This window comes from Myxocyprinus asiaticus, chromosome 41, assembly GCF_019703515.2.
Source record: "Myxocyprinus asiaticus isolate MX2 ecotype Aquarium Trade chromosome 41, UBuf_Myxa_2, whole genome shotgun sequence".
NCBI lineage: Eukaryota > Metazoa > Chordata > Actinopteri > Cypriniformes > Catostomidae > Myxocyprinus > Myxocyprinus asiaticus.
The window spans coordinates 22,582,275-22,600,679 of NC_059384.1; the positions used below are offsets into that span (position 1 = coordinate 22,582,275).

The following is an 18,405-nucleotide window of genomic DNA, read 5'->3' on the forward strand; positions in this document are numbered from 1 at the left end:
TAGCTCAGGTGCGTCCCATTTCTCTGGATCATCTTTGAGATGTTTCTACACTTTGATTTGAGTCCACCTGTGGCAAATTCAGTTGACTGGGCATGATTTGGAAAGGCTGTCTATATAAGTTCTCACAGCTGAAAATGCATATCAGAGCAAAAACCAAGCCACGAGGTCAAAGGAACTGGATGCAGAGCTCAGAGACAGGATTGTGTCGAGGCACAGATCTGGGGAAGGCTACAAAAAATGTCAGCTGCATTTAAGGTTCCCAAGAGCACGGTGGCCTCCATAATTCTTAAATGGAAGAAGTTTGGAACAACCAGGACTCTTCCTAGAGCTTGCTGCCCAGCCAAACTGAGAAATCGGGGGAGAAGGGCCTTGGTTAGAGAGGTGACCAAGAACCTGATGGTCACTCTGGTTGAGCTCCAGAGATCATGTGTGGAGATGGAACAAACTTGCAGAAGGACAACTATCATTGCAACACTCCACCGATCTGGACTTTATGGCAGAGTGGCCAGACAGAAGCCTCTCCTCATTGCAAGACACATAAAAAAGCACCTAAAGGACTCTCAAACTGTGAGAAACAAGATTCTCTGGTCTGATGAAATGAAGATTGAACTGTTTGGCCTCAATTCCAAGCGTCTTGTCTGGAGGAAACCATGCAAAGCTTGTTCCGTCATACCCAAAAAGACTTGAGGCTGTAATCGCTGCCAAAGGTGCTTCAACTAAGTACTGAGTTAAGGGTCTGAATACTTATGTCAATGTGATATTTCAGTTTTTTATTTTTTATACATTTGCAAAGTTATCAAAAATCTGTTTTTTGCTTTGTCATTATGGGTATGGTGTGTAAATTGATGTGAAAAATATAATAATTTAAAACATTTTAGCATAAGGCTGCAACATAACAAAATGTGAAAAAAAAATGAAGGGGTCTGAATACTTTCTGAATGCACTGTATGTATTTAGCTATAGTTTGGGGACTAAATTGTCTAAAAAAGTAGCTAAATTTGACAAAACCTTCATTTGGGGACATTCAGGGATGTCTTTAATTGGAAAATTAATTCATTAATAAACCAAATGCTTTAAGAGTGCAAAAAGATTTCATTTAGGAGTAGGGGCGTGGTGTGGTTTAGGGATAGCCTATAATTATTATAATTAGCTTTATATATAAACAATGAAAGTCTATGATATGTCCCCAAATGTGTTTGGGAAGCAACTTTAGCTGTAATTGTATACTAAATATGCAATAATAAAACTAGAAAATACCCCCATTTTATATAGACTTACTGAACAGAAGTATAGTGATAAACAAAAGCAATCAACTAAATATTTCACTTCAAAAAAAGAAAACAGTTATATATGCCAAAGTCCCTTTAAGGCTATGTGTGGTTTAAGTGAATCAGCGAATCATTTATGTAAACTAGTTCATTTACTCAAACCGTCTGAACGAACCAACTCACTAAACTGAGTCAAAGTTTGCATGCTAAATAAAAGGGAATAGTTCATTTTAACCAGTTAATTCCCTAACTGATTTGGTTTCCCCAGCGCTACACCTTTGATTACTCCCTCTGCTCCATTGCTGCATTCGCAAAACAATGTGACAAATGCAGCATTTTGTGACAATACACTGCAACTCAGTGTAAAATCTAGCTTGTTACTGGAAGTGCTCCACTATTGTGAAAATAGCTAAGCTACTGTCACTGAAAAATGCAATTAAGTAAGTAGCATCACTAGTGAGCTACTCCCCAACACTGGTCTCCAGATATGTCTCCATTTAGATAATGAAGTAAACATATGTTTGTGTGTGTGCGCCGTGTGTACAAATACTCAATTGTGTTAAAGTGACTAGTGTGTATAAAGCAGAGAGAAGCTAGATACTTGCTTTAGTTTCACTTGTCTGTAACACCCTCTCTGAATATTAGAATTTGATAAACGGCCCCATAATCAGATGCAGGAAATGGAATTAGTTCAACCATTATGATATCATCAGTCAGACAGCCAGACCAATCATCTCAGTCCTGACTCTGAATTCCTACAGGCTCACCGAGACACACAGGATCACGGAATGCTGAGCATAATTAAAGGGAAAAGTCTCTAAAACAGAGCGTTATAGTTAATCTTATGGGCTGCCTGGACCAGCTACGACATCTCATCTTTTGAAAAGCTGTCATTGTCTGTAAATTGTGGTTTTTGTTTCTCCTTTCCTGTCAGCTCTTTAACTTTTGTAGCCTGCAGCAAGATGATATTTTAGATCAAGGCCAGTGGCTGAGAATAGTGGTAATAATCGCTGCAGTTCATCTGAATTTGTGTCCATATGAATAAAATGTTTTAAAATGTTTTAAGTGTTTTAACATGGAGTTTAGTTCAGGTTTGGATGGCCTAATTTTCTCAGATCATGAGTTGGTTCTCCTCTATTTCCTGGACTTATCTAGCTGTCTGACTACTTTCATTGATTTAAAATACACTGTGATTTAAGAAACATAATTCTTCTCATTTTATTTTTCATACCAAATAAGTAAATGTGCTGTGTCCAAATTCCCGTTTTTTAGCATACTGTATGTAATGAATTCAATGAAAAACGTACTTCTCGACCTTTAATAAAGTACATTTTTAGGTATGTAGATGTGTGTTATAAATATATTCTTGGACATACTACATCCAGTAACGTGAGCATTAATTGCCAGCGACAATGATCAAAAATAAAGTAACTGTCATTATTTAAACATTTTTGACCAAACAATTGATAAATCAGAATCAAGTATTTCCGTGTAATAAGCACTTTTATTTACCTTTCTGTTTGGCTATTCCGTTGGGGTCAAATGCTAAATACATTCATCCTGGTCACATCATTACTGTAATCTGAGTTAATCAGATTATGGAGCATGTGTGTGTTTATGTGTGTACAGTATGGCGTGATGAAGTGGGCACAATTTGGAATGATTTGGCAGTATTTATCAAATAAATTATTACATAACAGCTGACAGTAACATTATTACTCCCTGTCAACATGATCACATGGGAAATCGGCATGATAGTTCTGAAAGTCGGTCCCAGAATTACGGAGAAGCGGCATTGTGAAGCAAATGTTCATGCCCCAACAATCCTTTTACGTGCATTTGATTTCACATCACTTTTGATCTCTGGCAAGTGGAATACTAATAGTAAATGAGAGAAAGCCTTTTTGTCTCAGTACTGTTATGGTTAGGGTTATGAGAATTGTATTGTAATTACTACTCAGATCTTCTCGAAAATGGCCTTCCTCTCCATTTGTAGCTCACAAACACACTTGTCTCTATGTGTGTGTTGTGTTTGCAGAAACACACAAATGCACTCTATGGAAGCATGTCTTGATGTCCACATGACTTTGTATCTGGACCCAAGTGTGTGAATGTTTTAGCATGTGTTTGTGTAAGTGTCTGGACTCTGGAGGCTGAGTGCGCCTGTAGAGTGTTGTGAGTCTTGCAGATAAGCAAAGACCGATCTGTCTTTTCCACTACTTGCTGACTTTATGTCCTTTTGGAGCTTCAAAAGTTTGGTACTTATTTACTTGCATTGAGAGGACCTGCAGAGCTTAAAGGTGCTGGAATTGATTTTTTTAATGGAAAAATGTGCAAAAAATTGTCCTACTCCCTTAAAGATAGTAATGAAATAAGGGACCTGAGACCTCTGTGACAGCTGAAGACTTTGTTAACAGCAAAAAGAAAAAGAAAAAGAAAAGAAAGGTGTCCACGGACTGCGGACATCGATGCTTTTCACCTGTCAATCATTTTGCTCGTTCTCATAGTGTTGTATTTGAAGCGGATCATTGAGGCTATGTTTGTCAGTTGAGGGCACTATTGTGCCACAGTTGAATTTGACAGCCAGATTTTCTTTCTTCCATTCTTGCCTCCAAATCATGCTGGAATAACATGGATCATCAGGTTTTGCACAAACCTATTGGGTCCATGCTGAGTGCATGGAAATACTAAGAAATTATGAGATTTATACTTTTTTCATGCATATTTTTCAAATAAACTTACTATTCAAATAGTTAGGCTGATAATATAATTTGTAATAGAAAAAAAATGAAATTATTATTTTATAGTGAAAGTATGAAATAATAAAGATGAAGCATTTTCCGTCTCAGACTTTGGACCCTTATGTACTGTACATACATGTGTGCGCGCAGACACTTGGAGATGCTTTGTTGTGATCACTTTAACCTCACTGAGGACTGAGATCTGGCTCTGATTTTTAACAGCAAACTGAGGGATTTCGAGAGGAAGCTCCAAACACACACTCACATGACCCTCAAGTTTGTGGTGCACTGGGGCTCCTTTGCTGAAAGTCCACGTTTTCTTCTTTAGTTTAAGTGTCGCTCTCTCTTTCTCTCTCTCTCTCACTCACTTCTCTCTGTCACCCATCTCCTTTTTTTCTTTTCTACTCTTAGCTCTCTATTCCCCTCTTTTTCTCTTTGCATTGAGGTGAGCCAGGCTCCAGGGAGTGCCAAGAGAGTTAAAAAAACGTATTCATCACAACACAATGGAAAACACACACACAAACACAACACGTCCTGTCTAAACAATGCTGCTGGGCTGAGTCTGGTGGAGTGATTTGAGCCGGTGTAAAGGGACACAGGAAGTGTCAAAGAGAGAGAGAGTTCGTGAGTTTGGAGAACAGGAGCAGCCCCTCAACAGGAAAAAAGTTTCACTGCCGCAGCAGCAGCAGGCGGAGGAGTGAGTCCCTCTCTCTCTCTTTCTGTCATACGTTCTCTCGTACTCCCTCATTCATGCTTTGGTTGTTGTTTGGATGTATGCTCCAGGACAGGGCAGATAGGGTGAGTAATACAACCTCTCAATTTCTCTTTCTAGATACTTACAGCTCTGCTGAAACAAACAGCTTAGACCAGCCTTAGATGGTTGGCTGGTTTCTCAACTTGGACAAGATGATAAGGATGGTCTCTTTTGCTAGCAAACCTCCTTAGGCTGGTTTATGTCATTTCTATCAGCAGGGAAAGCTCTAAAGGGATATTGCAAACATCATTCAGTCCCTCTCCTCTGTGTAACACTTTTAAATCCTCAGCCTTTATTTCAATAACCTTTATTGAGACGTTTAGTGCGTAATTAAAACACGAATGCCGACTCTACAGCCAGACCATATATATGTGTTATATGCTATATATCCATTATGTTTATAGTTCAGCAGGTTTATAGTTTTCCTCCCCTTGTGTTTATTCCTCAATGACTTCAGAGTGTCTGATGGTTTGCAGTGGTTCTCAAAACTTATTGTCATTTATTGCTCAAGGGAAACAGTGTGGATGTGGCTGTGTGAGGATGTGGAGGGATTTGGGGATGGTGGGGGGGCTCTAAGTGGCCTGGAACTGGTTTATGGACTCTTGAAATGCATCATGGTACCTGATCATGATACGTCATGGTAGACTCTTTCCATCAAATGTCCTTTGACTTGTTCCCTGATGAAATCATTCACATCTGAAACTTCGTTATTGTCTGCAGTATGTTCCTTTCATTCATTCTCCTTCATCTTGAAGTTGTAAAGAGGATGAAAGTTTGACCAAACATGGTGATATTATGATGTGTTTACTTGGCAAAAAAGAAATGATCTGTCTTTTACAACAATGATTTCCAACCAGGGGTATGTGTAAGATAACTGTTAAAACTATAAAACTGTAATTATAGCTTAAGCTAGCGATATGTTGAAATCACTAATTGTGATTAATCTCTTGATTGTTGTCTGTTTATTTTTAGGAAAGAAAGCAAAATAGTGTAGGTTGTCAGTTTGTGTGAATAAGACTTATGACTTGTGGGTAATATTTTATACCTGTTGAGCTTTGATGATAATTTAATTCCACTTTACAAAACCTGCAAATGAGTTTACTTTTGTTAAATGTCCCATCTGAATTTCATTTATTTCATTCTCAGGTCTTTGCTGAGAAATAGTTTTGATTACCCACAGAACTTTCAAAACTTACAAGCTTAGGTGTCTCATTAAAGGAAAATTAAGCTAATTTGTGAGTCTGTTTAAATCCACAGTATTATTTGTTTTTAGTTTAAAAGTGAATCATTGTAATAATGGTTACTTTAATATGTGGTAATTATAAACATCATCCATTATAAGTTAAAAGGAACCTTGGTTTGGTGTTGATGAAGGTGTATTTGAGCCTGACTGACTAGGCTGTCAGACTGATTTCAATGTGAATTCGGCAACAGTGCGTTGAAAGTTCTGCTGCTGAAATTGGTAGTAGAAGTAGTAGAAGAGTAGAAAGAGTAAGAAAGTATCCAATTAAAAGAATAATCAAGTAGCAAGTAATTAGCTACTTCCACATAAAACATAATGGACGATTACTCCCCAATATTCCATTACATAATACATATTTAACATGTATTACAGAATAATAATAATTATACTATGTAGCACGTTCATAATTTGAGCAATGGAGGAGTCAGGAGGCAGCAAACTGTCATCGTCAGTATTTTATTACTCTTCAGCATCACTCAAAAACTTAAACAAAAAGGGCTCTCAGTATCCACATAAAATACACAAACACATCATATTGCTGCAGATGCAGGAACAGTCTCTCTGGTTTCACTCGCTCTCTCTGTCACTCTGACGCCTCATGCACCTTTTTCTGTCTCCCTCCGCCATCACTACAACAAGACACAGGTGTTAGAGATAATGATAATCCAGGTGACGAGCCTTACTGCTCTCTCTCTTTCACAGACAGATACACGACCACGCCCCCATCACCACATACTACTACTACTAATTACTATTATTATTATAATTATTATTATTATTAATGGAAATTCTCATCATATACCCTCATGTTGTTTCAAACCATATGACTTTCTTTAATGCAACACAATTAAAGAGATGTCAGACAGAATGTAAGCCTTATAGTCACCATTTACTGTCACTGCATGTTTTTTTCCTCCATATTTTAATAGGTAATAGTGACTGTCAGACTCTAACAGTCTTTTTTGGGTTCCACAAAATACAGAAAGTCACACAGGTTTGAAATAACATTAATCTCTCAATAAATTAGACATTTATTTACACTTAATAAATTAAAACCAGTAATGTAATGACAGGAACGTCACCCATTGTAACGAAGTAAAAGTAATTTTTTTTTTCATTAGAAATTGACTTAAGAGTAAAAAGTACCCACCTTTAAATATACTCATATAAGTACATTTTTTCCAAAAAGATACTCAAGTAAATGTAACGGAGTAAATATAGTGCGTTACTACCCACCTCTGTTCACCAATGTAACACAGCATTGGCACATCATGATTATTTACACGTCTTGCCATAAATTTCTTCGAGTGTAAAGATGTTTTATAACTATCTCTTGGGAACTCATTCCACGCCTGTCAGTTACGAATAATTTGGATGCTGTTGACTAAATTTATAACCAAGTGTAATCTGAACTATGTTTAATTGGTTTTAAAGCTCTGTTTACTTTCGCAGTGAGAATTCCTCTGGGTTGAGTTTTTCCCTTTATGCAGTTTAAGTAGATTTGCATCTGGAGGTCTTTGGGCCAGATTCTGTGCACATTCTGGAGGAATATCAAAGGTTGTTTGTCCTAGGATGTTGGATATAAAATGTTAGTTAGATTCAGTAGTGCTGATTGTGGGACCCTGAGATTTATGATGCAGAGGCTTCTGTGTGTGAGTGTTTCTCTGGAACCAGTAGTTGAGGAAAGAGGCCTGTGTAAAAGAAACTTACTCAGTGAGCATTTTATTAGGAACACCTATACACATACTTATTCATGCAATTATCTAATCAGCCAATCATGTGGCAGAAGTGCAATGCAGAAAATCATGCAGAAACGGGTCAGGAGCTTCAGTTAATGTTCACATCAACCATCAGAATGAGGAAAAAAATTGATTTGAGTGATTTTGACCCTGGCATGATTGTTGGTGCCAGATGGGCTGGTTTGAGTATTTCTGTAACTCCTGATCTCCTGGGATTTTCACACACAACAGTATCTAGAGTTTACTCAGAATGGTGCCAAAAACAGAAAAACATCCAGTGAGCGGCAGTTCTGCGGACGGACACACCTTGTTGATGAGAGAGGTCAATGGAGAATGGCCTGACAAAAAGGCTACGGTAACTCAGAAAACCACTCTGTACAATTGTAGTGAGCAGAATAGCATCTCAGAATGCACAACACGTTGAACCTTGAGGCGGATGGGCTACAAGAAGACCATGTCGGGCACTTTATTAGGACCATAGTGTTCCTAATAAAGAGCTCTGTGAGAGTATATACAGTATATACTCTGAATATTGGTTCACGAATGTGGGGAGGGGGGCTTGGCCATGTGTCTGTTTGCGGGAGAGATGGAGTGGTGTGGCTCGTCAAGCTGGTTGGCGAAATTTCTAACAGCTGTTTCTTGTTACAGTGATAGTGGAGAGAGACCTCAAAAAGAAGCCAAGACATGCCAGAAGGAGAGATAGCGACACAAGAGTGCGGTGTGAAGTGTTCTGAGAGTTTGTGAAGAGTTTATGTTATTAAGAGTCTGTTTTGAGAGTTTATGTTCAGAGAGTGTTTATCGTTTTGAGTGAAGAGCCCAAGAGACCATGAGTATGCAGTGTGAAAAGGAGACAGAAAATAAAGTCTTACTTTAATTGCTTCGTTGTTTCCCGACTCCTCTTGTGTCCGAACGTACAAACATATCACATTGGTGCCAAAACCCGGAAAGGAGGAGGGATGCGCTGTCGTGGAGTCCTCGCCGCTGCTGTCCGCCGGAGATGGAGGAGTGTCTGCCAGCCACCAGGAGTCGGAGGAACCGCTGCCATCCGCCAGGAAGTGGAGGATCTGGTTGAGGATCAGGCGACAGCAGGGAAGGAGTGTGATGTGGAGGAGGGCGTGGCCGGGCCGTGAGGGTGCACGGCCGGAGCTGAGTCAACTGTTCAGCAGGAGATTAAGATAAAGGGGAGCCGGAGATGCCAGTTCGGGAGAGAGAGAGATGCACGTGGCTGCTGTGTTTGTGTGTGTCTTATGTTTTATGTTGTTTTAAGTTGAGTTTGGCATTACAGTTTACTTTGACTGTTCAACCGGTTCCCACCTCCTCCTTGCCCACCTTACCCCATTACAACGAAACACTGCATCAGAGTCATTGATTGGGTCAGGGTGATTTTTGGAGGATTATTGGTGTGTATTTCACTACAAGGGGCCTCTGTGTGGGCTTGACAGAACATAGGTTGTGGGTCAGGAGCCCAGGAGAGGGGTTGGCACTGTGTTTTAGCAGTTTTGCCATGTCATGTTAGTCTCGCTAGCCAGACTTTTAACTGTCGGTTTGAAGTTTGAAGCATATTGCACATTGTTCTGTTTAAGAGCTGCCTGACTGACATGTCAAACAGAGAAGTTTGTGTTTTTTTCCCATGATGTATAGGGGTGGGTAATTCTGATATCACCATACTATCACAATAATAAACCGATGCACAACAAAGTGGTTGCTCATTCAAATAATGATGCAGCAGTCTCTAAAAAAGGCTGTACAAACAACACCAATGATACATTTGGGAAAATGTGTACAGAAGTCATGGTCAGACTTTCCTTCCATCCAAGAGTAATAATGCTGCATTCCATTTAACTTGGAAAGTCCGATTTTCCAACTTCCTACAAGGAAAAGTGCAATGGAATGCCATCTGAAGTCGGAATTCCAACTTGGAAAATTGTGTGTAAGATTCTACAAGATGTTGGTGCTTGACGTCACACATACGTGACGGTACCCAGAGAGATTTACAAATTAAGTGATAACCATTCACTTTTATTAAATAATATCGATAAGTTAAAGTTCCAACATTACGTGATATTAAAGCTTGATTAACAAACGTTTGGAGAGACAGGTTTGATAATTGAACACCTGCAGCACCTAGCATTGCAGCATTGTTTTTCAGTTAGGTTGCTAGGAGACATCTTTGTGATACTCGAACACCTGCTAATCTAACAGGAGCATTGCAGTTTTGTTTCCTTACACACCATCTTACGAGCGTCTTGGCAATGGAATGCATTTATGGTCGTAGATCGGAGATATCAAGTAGGAATATCCTACATCCGACTTGAATGGAACGTAGCATAAGTACCTACTATTTCTCAGATCATAACTTTGCAGACAAAGCGGAATATACAGTTGTGCTTGAGGATATCTTGTTTACTTATAATTAACTTCCTCAAAAACAAAAACAAAAAAAAAACGTCAGCGACTAATTTTTTCTCTAAATCGTAGTTCATAGCACCATGCTAATTTTTAAACAAAATGCCTTTTCCCAGTACACTGATGAAAACTTGTGCACCCTGACTCCAAGAAATTGCATAGCAGACAGCCAATCAGATTAAAACTGGTGGATTTCACCAACTCTTGCCATATTTGTGTACAATATGCATCAGGAAGTCCACTGTGCAAATGCCATACTAAGATACCATGGGGATGCTAATTTGATTGGATAAAATGGTTTGTAACATGCTGTAGCGAAGTAAGTTGCTGTTTGTGGATTGGAAAAGTATGTCAAGATGTTCAGTTGGCTTTTGAAGAAGACTTGCAGTCATTTCGTCCTACATTTTCCTGTCCAAGCATGCCGCAAACTTTAGGTAAGCACGCCCACCCACCCAAATTTTCCCCCGCAACATTCAGTCTTTGAAAATGAAAACCAGGAGACAAGAAAGTGATGTCATTGAGGAAATAAACGAACCATCTGCAAGTCTTGATGAAGTCAGATAAAGCATCTGACCCAATTGAGATTTATTGCTCATTTTCCTTACAGTTTGACTCTTCAATTCTGCACACAATATCAACACAGTGTCCCTCCACTGTACTTTAGCACAGAACAACTGTACCTGTAGCTTTATCTCAGTGAAGACTTCATCCATCAGCTACTTATTAATGCTGTCTGAGAGTGCATGCCCCTTTTATACTAGCCTGCCAGAGAGATAAGAACTAAACGCTAATTGAATCGCCCTCATCTCAAAGGTTCCTCGACACTCATCTAATCCTGGTCTCTCGAAATGGAAAAGTACTTTTATGCGTTAAAAGAAAAAAAAATGATAAAAACTCTGCAAATGTTTAGATTTTAAGAAACACATGTTGGATTAACTGAAGTCTTTCTAGAAATTGATCCGTGTTTAGAAAATCGTAAATGTGGTGTTTTAATGAGCTATTCTTCAAGGATTACTTCAAGAAGATAGTTTTTTACACAGAAAGACCCCACTCTGATATTAACTATTTATTAAGCTATCATTTCTTCTTCTCTCTAATTTTCCATCCCCTTTTAGCGTCATAAAACCCTCATTCTTACTTTATGATCTCAAGCTAAAGTGTGTAGATTCTGGGCCACTAACAGCACCAAATGTCAGGCTGGTTAGGATGCAACATGGGGGTAAGTAAATGATTGTAGAATTGTAATTTTTTGGTACACTTCACCTTTAAACTCTGTCTTTCTCCCTCAGTCTCTCTTTCACCCCATGAGGAAGGTGGGGAAAGTTACAGATCACCACTGTTATTACCTCACAGTGTGGTGAGGAATGAGGCTAAACACAATTTACATAATCCTGACTTGCTGGTTTGCTTGGCCTGTGCAGGAGTTCTTGAAGCCTTTTTTATAGATCACCACATAAAAAAGGGATGGTTGAATGAATGGCTTGTCTTTGTTTTTTCTTTTATGATCTGAATGTAGGGGCCAGAGTGGTGATTTTACATCAGTCTTTCATGGTTTGCCTGCAAGCCTTGCTGTGAGATTGATTAACCTGTGAATTAAAACAAAATGCCCTGCTGTGTGGAATACATGGATTATAGAACTTTTTACAGGCAAATCCTCAAGACTGAGGTTGTGTATCTTTTTATGTGTATTGGGTTTATTTGTTCAGTGTAACAGCATTCGTGATGATCTGTTATTCTGAATGTAAACCTAACATGCATAGACAACTATATAGTAAGTAAGCCATTTGTACATTAATTGCCCCGAAAAGGTTAAACACTGTGACTCTGTGGCACTTTTTAGAACTCTTGCTCTGTTTGTTTTAAGCTCGACCAGCCAAAATAGAAACACTGGCACAAGCCAGGGCCATTTCTAGACATAGATATCCCCACAATAGGGATCTCGCCTAGGGCATCAGAATGGTCTGAAATGGTACTGGCACAAGCAATGGCATAAGTTTGGGGCAGGACCATCTATTGGATTGATCAATGTCAGATGTGGGGATTGTTTAGGAAACCTGTTTGAAAGTAGTTCTTGTTTTTGCACCATTTGGTGATGTAGGTGGCTCACAAATGACTAAGTTCAGGCATGCAACTCTGAATGGCTAATAGGCTGTTTGAACTTTCAAACAGCGTTATCTGTTTGCCAATTAGCTTGCTCACATGTGATATGTCAAGCCAATCGGCTCACATGATGTGAGCTGACAGGTCCTTTAACGTGTAATCGGGTAGTCAGTCAAATTGCGTATTCTCTCTTGCCTAACATTTAAATTTGCTAAATTTGCAAGTAAGCCGGTTTCACTGCAGTGCGCTGCAAGAGTTTTCTCTAAAAATGCTATTTGCTCAAGTGGTTGCTGGGGCTTTTTCTTCTATCAGCTTATATGGTCTGCTTTTGGCCATGACACATAGAAGCGTGCCTTTATCAAGGTAAGCCAAATCAGGCACTGATAGACATAGCTATCTTAGGTCATTAGTTTAAATAAATCCACACATAGCTAGGCTGAGTCACTAGTTAAATAAACTCTGTGCTTTCCTGGTCCAGATACACATTATGTGTCATGTCAATAGCCTTTTAAGCCTTTCGGCTAAGCAGGCCCAGGACACATAGGGCCTCATTCATTAAACAAATTTTTATGTAAATCGTTTGTAGAGCTGGTCTGATGTACATTTTCGGATTCATGAAAGTTTTTGTATTTTCAAATGTTACCTGCTCCCGACCATGTGTAAATCTTGCGTAAGAGATCCAAACTTGTTGTGTTCTTTCAGACAAAATGCCATGATTACATTTTGATAGAAGCAAAATTAAAGAAGTAATGAAAAAAAAAATTATTTAAAAATGAACCATAAAAAAATAACAAATAATAATAATAAAAAAGGTTTTATTTAGAAACATTTCTTTGCTGGTTGCATTTATTTTTTCAAAGTAGCTTATAGTTTTTTCCCAACTCACAATAATTTCCAGCAGAAGTTCTTGACATGGGTTTGCATTTGATTTTCTCAAAATAATAAAAAAGTGCCCTCTAACATGACTGGCTGGACATTTTTTTATTTTATTTGATATAAGCTCTATTATTAAGATTTCATAATTTAGTATAGGCATCGGTAAATCGTGTTCAGTTGAAGTATGGTCAGTGGTAAAACCATGAATGAACACAAAGAAAAAGCCTGCACACTTTTGTATAGCTTTTAAATCCATAATATCTTACAGCGTTTCGGTCAAAGACCTTCTTCAGGCATTTTTATCAATTTCTTTAAAGATTTTACCTGTTGCAAGGGAAGTAAATCACTGTACAGTCTTGGATTTACTCGAGAAGTTTCTTCAATGATGCTGGCGATGCGCTGAGAACTGAACCAGAGAAGGTTAATGGTGGTGGACATCCTCCTGTCGGCACGAACTGAACATTTTTTTACACAAAATTTTCATGTCAATTTTTATTGACCTCTTGGACTATTTAATTCACCAGAGAACCTCTGTTGACAGCAAAGATGACTGTAAGTTCTTCACTTTCTTTTTAGAAGCGAACTTAAAAAAAAAAACTTTAATTATTGTTCACATATATGTTAAAAGCTTCATTTTCTCAATTACTAGCGAGTCTGAAGCCTTCCTTATATGACGTTTTCATTGGCGTGGATTATGATAATTGTGAATGAATGTGCACACGCGCTCGATTTAGTGACGTCTGAAATTCACTAACATACACAAATTGTACTAACAAATCTGGGGAATATGAAGCGTTCGTGAATCCGGCGGAAAGTTTTCGGGAGTCTCCATTTTATGGGGAAGTTACTCCCAATTCTGTCATATATTTACGAACTTTTCATGAATGAGGCCCATAGAGATTTAGTTTATTAGCGTTATGCCATTCTGCCAAGCAGGCCAATGTGTACCTAGCTAGCATATACTCGGTGGACATGGCTCTTCAGAGCAGCAGCAGTACACAAGTCTTGGCGGTAGATCTTCTTGTTTGGGGGGTTGTGTTTTGTGTTTTTGCAGCTTCCCTGCTTTGTTGAGGAATTTCATTTATGTTTAATTGTGCAGCAGCATGTCATACATGCTTAACTTAGTATGTCTGTGTATGTCCCAGCATTAGCAAGTCTTCGTACGTGCCCTTCAGCAGCAGCAGCAGCGTAGCAGATCTAGTCTGCCAAGATCAATATCCTATTAATATGTCATACCCACATTAACATTTGGAGAATTGTCATGACTGAATTATATTTTCCACAACTATCCATGGGATCAAAGCTTTCATGGTCATCTGAGACTCGTGAATTCAGCCATATGCCTCTCTCCACACGTATCACATTCCCATGGGTAGTAACGCAGGAGGAATCCCATAGTATTTTCTTCAAATTAGCATGTAACCCACAGGCAGCCTATTGCCATAGGAACCTCTGAAGCAATCAAGAACAGATCACCAAATGGCATCCAGCCTGAAACATATATTTCACTGACTCCAGACCATAGACTTATATCACTGCAGTGCAACACAGATCACAGCAACATGACAATAAATCAGACCTCTGTTCTGTCCAAATGTAATGTGTTTTTAGTGGTGTTGGCTCATACTGTTAAATCCATATTATTAAACTTAGGGCATTACTGACTAGCGCCATCTCTCATCAGACATTTTTGCATCAATTCAAATGTGTTTACCTTTTCCTGTGGAACTGCTGATAGGTTCTGGTCACATGGAAACCAGGAATGAATCACATTCACCTAATCAATGATAAGCATGATTCTGAGGTTGCATTTTCACTGTTAAATTTTTAGATTTAGGTTAGATTTAGGGTTGGGGTTTGGGTTAGGGTTAGGGTGTATGGTTAACAAAATATGCATTCCTCTTAATGCATACATCATTTACAACTAAAAATACAGCACGTTTTTGCCGCCACTCTGTGGAAATTTCACCTGGAAATTGGAACTCACACTTGCCCACATGTTCAACAACACTTCCAACTTTAGCCACTGTGGGAAGTGGTTCGAATTTTGGTAAGCATAGACTGATTTCTGTTGAAGAACTTTTAACTTACTGCCTCAGAATTCACAGTGAGATCAGTCTGGAAAATCAAAGAGACTTAGAACATCCCAGAACCTCCTAGTAACTACCAAGCAATGCCCTAGCAGCCACACAAAACATCCCTAGCATTGTGTTGGCTAGTTTTTTATGGGCAAGCACCACTCAGTTTCTTCAGATTGTATATATTTTTAAACATTAGAAATTTAAATACCTAAATAACATATACCAGCAAAATGTTCTTCAAATGTCCCTTTCTCCTCTAAGGAAGCATCCATAAAATCCAGTTATTCCAAAATTTCTAAAGATTTATATAATCCCTTGGAGTGTCCCTGCTTTCATTTTATAATTACAGATTCATCAGCCATGTGCAATTTTTTTTATCCCAACTGGACACAAGTGTGTGTTAGAGTGCACGTGTTAAGTAGTTAATTATGTTTGAGCTTTAGTAAGTCTTTGGGTATTAGACTTGGCTAATCTTAATAAATATGGATGAAATCCTGCTAACTGTGCTTTTTCTTCAGTCTATAGTCAGGACCTTTTTCTACGCTTTTATGTCATCTCACTCAGTCTCTTTCTCTCTTTCTTTTTTCCTCTATTACCTTCTCTAACTAAATGCTAATGACATCTTATCATTCTCTGCTTTATAATCAGCTTTTAGCACAAATGTACAAAATTGCACTGCGTGGATTACTCTTAGTTCAACAGATGAAATTTTGATGTCTGCATTGAGGGCAATTTCAATGGAAAAGGCTGCAAGGAAGGACGCAATTTTCCATAAGGCCTGTTTGGCTGCGGTTACGAGATTATTCGTTTTCATGTGAGTGGAATGTGTCTAGGACATAAATATATTTGCAGGCAGTTGAATAAACTAGGTGAAACTTGAAGGAATAGATTAATGCATCTGGCAAATAACATCGCTCTGAGACAATGGGGTCTCAAATTATTGTTGTGATCTCTTGTAATACTTGTGCCAGTGTCTCTGATACTTGAAGTTTATCTAATCTAAGTGATGGAACAGGATTAGAATGGAAGAAAGACACTTTTAGTATGTTTATGCAAAGTTGAAACTTCCTGGCCTGGAAATGTAACAGACTAGGAAAATATGCCATAGTTAGATGTGGTGTGTTAATGTATTATTTATTCTTAAAAATGAAGGTACTTCTATGATTCTTTGCAGCACCCAACATTCAGCAGTGTCTGTATAGGGTCCTTGAGTTGGCAGTATGTTTCTTTGGAGATGTAAAAAAGTTGAGATACAGTAGTTAACCCAAAATCCCCAGGGACTATCAGGCTCCCAAAAGGACAAAAAGGTACTATAAAAGTTGTCCATATGACTTTATATTCCAAGTTTGAAGCGATAAGATAGCTTTATGTGAGAAACAGGCTGAAATTTATCTAATTATTTACTAAAAATTTTGCTTGACAGCAGTGGTCACCATTCAGTTTCATGGAAAATTGTGCTATAGTAAACTATCTGCTATAATTAATTGACTTTGACAGGAGGATGATGGGAACGAGTGTGAGGATAAAACAGACAGTCTTTCCCACACCTTTCCCTCATCCACTTCATTCTTCAACACACGCTGCACTTGTCATTGTACATTTTGAGATCTTTTCCTGGCAGCTGCTGCAAGCGCTGAGTGGAAATGCATCTTCACCTCTTGCTCTTCCTGTCTGTTTTTCCTTTCCTTCAGTGGTTTCATGTGATTGGAAGTGGAATACTTTAGAAATCTGCAGATGCATAACATAAGCTTTAAATGAGGAAAACATGGGTTACTGTCAGTGTGCTGGCAGTGTTTGTTTTATTTTTTTTATCTTATGCAATGTAATGATGTTCACACATATTTAAGAGTGGCTTAAATGTCTAAATTGTATCATTGTTAATTGATTCTGGGTCCTGGGTCTGCCGGTCTTAAGGTCATGCAATATTCCAAGTGAAATATGAATGGAAGGAAGATGGAAAGCCTCAGGGAAGTGTCAACAATGGAACGAGCAGTGGGACACTGGGACAGCGAGTCCTCCACCCCATTCAGTGCCTGTTCCTCAAAAGATTTTTCCTGCATTCCACCAGCAGCCTTTCATTCCTCACATGGATGTTTACCTCTTGTTTTCCTTTTCCAAAGCCAGAATGCTCAAGTGTGGTCTGCTCAGAGCTTCAGCCCAGCAGCAGACAAACTAAAGACAGCACCACATTTTCCAGTCAATTATAGAGAAACCTGGAACCTTGCATTCACGTAACATTAATGTTATGAAATCAAAACTGACCCCATTTACTTTCTTAATACACATTGATGGATGACAAATTTTTGTCTTTATAGTCATTCCTTTAAAGGGAGTGTTCACCCAAAAATGAGAATTCTGTCATAATTTACTCACCCTCATGTCGTTCCAAACCTGTATGACTATTTTTCTTCTTCTGTGGAACACAAAAGCAAATGCTTTGAAGATTGTTCACGCTGCTCTTTCCCATACAGTAAACTTTCATGGCCTTTTCACTTTTTATGATACAATCTGTTCCTCAAGTCTGGCCCTATATTTTTTTTCACTCAGATATTGTCCCATTAACCCTTTCACATGTATGATCAAACTGGTGTGATTGCACTACGCTGGGCTCAGAGGTGTATGATCAAACTGGTGCGATCTGCATTCATGCTGCTGTTTACCATCAAAGAGGCACTGAAGCAGTTGTCATAATGAACCACCTGCTCAATTAGTTCTTTCAACATCACAATATATGTTTGTGTGTGTGTGTGTGTGTGTGTTACAAACATTAAAACAATCACAAAATAAAAGTTGAAAACCGTTACCGTCGGAGATGACTGTTTTGATGCAGTGATGCGGCCTTGTTTCTGATGTCAAACAAAGAATCAATAAACTAGTTAGTCCATTTGAGCCTTCTCCCGTTCCATCCGTCACTCATTCTCAGCACTTCAGGTGCAAAAAAAGTGGAAGGGCTCAGTTTTTAGAACCTTCTGTGCTTGACGAACTCAGAATCCCATGCTGCATTGCTATGTAAACAAAATGGCGGTTCACATACCTAGCAATCGCGTTCGCGATCGTATCTTATCTATCATAATCAACCATTGTAAACATCTAAAAACCCATTATTTGTTTTATAAGATATAATCTGTCCTCCAGTGCATCTGCTGTGAAGTTTAAGGTGAGAGTTTTTTTAAAAACTGGAACTCATGCTGGAGGAT

The 18,405-nt window shown here is 38.6% G+C and overlaps 1 protein-coding gene across 7 annotated transcripts in view; it reads left to right on the plus strand.

Moving 5' to 3' along the window:
- The window catches only part of LOC127431689 (sickle tail protein homolog), a 179,472-nt gene that overhangs the window by 60,982 nt on the left and 100,085 nt on the right, over positions 1-18,405 (plus strand). The window contains exon 1 of one of the 7 annotated variants that reach the window (XM_051682210.1): positions 4,687-4,807. The exons of the other annotated variants lie outside the window; for them this stretch is intronic. The gene's annotated coding sequence lies outside the window, so the exon portion shown is untranslated. Of the gene's footprint in view, positions 1-4,686; positions 4,808-18,405 lie in introns of those variants that run through there. 7 annotated transcript variants of the gene reach the window in all.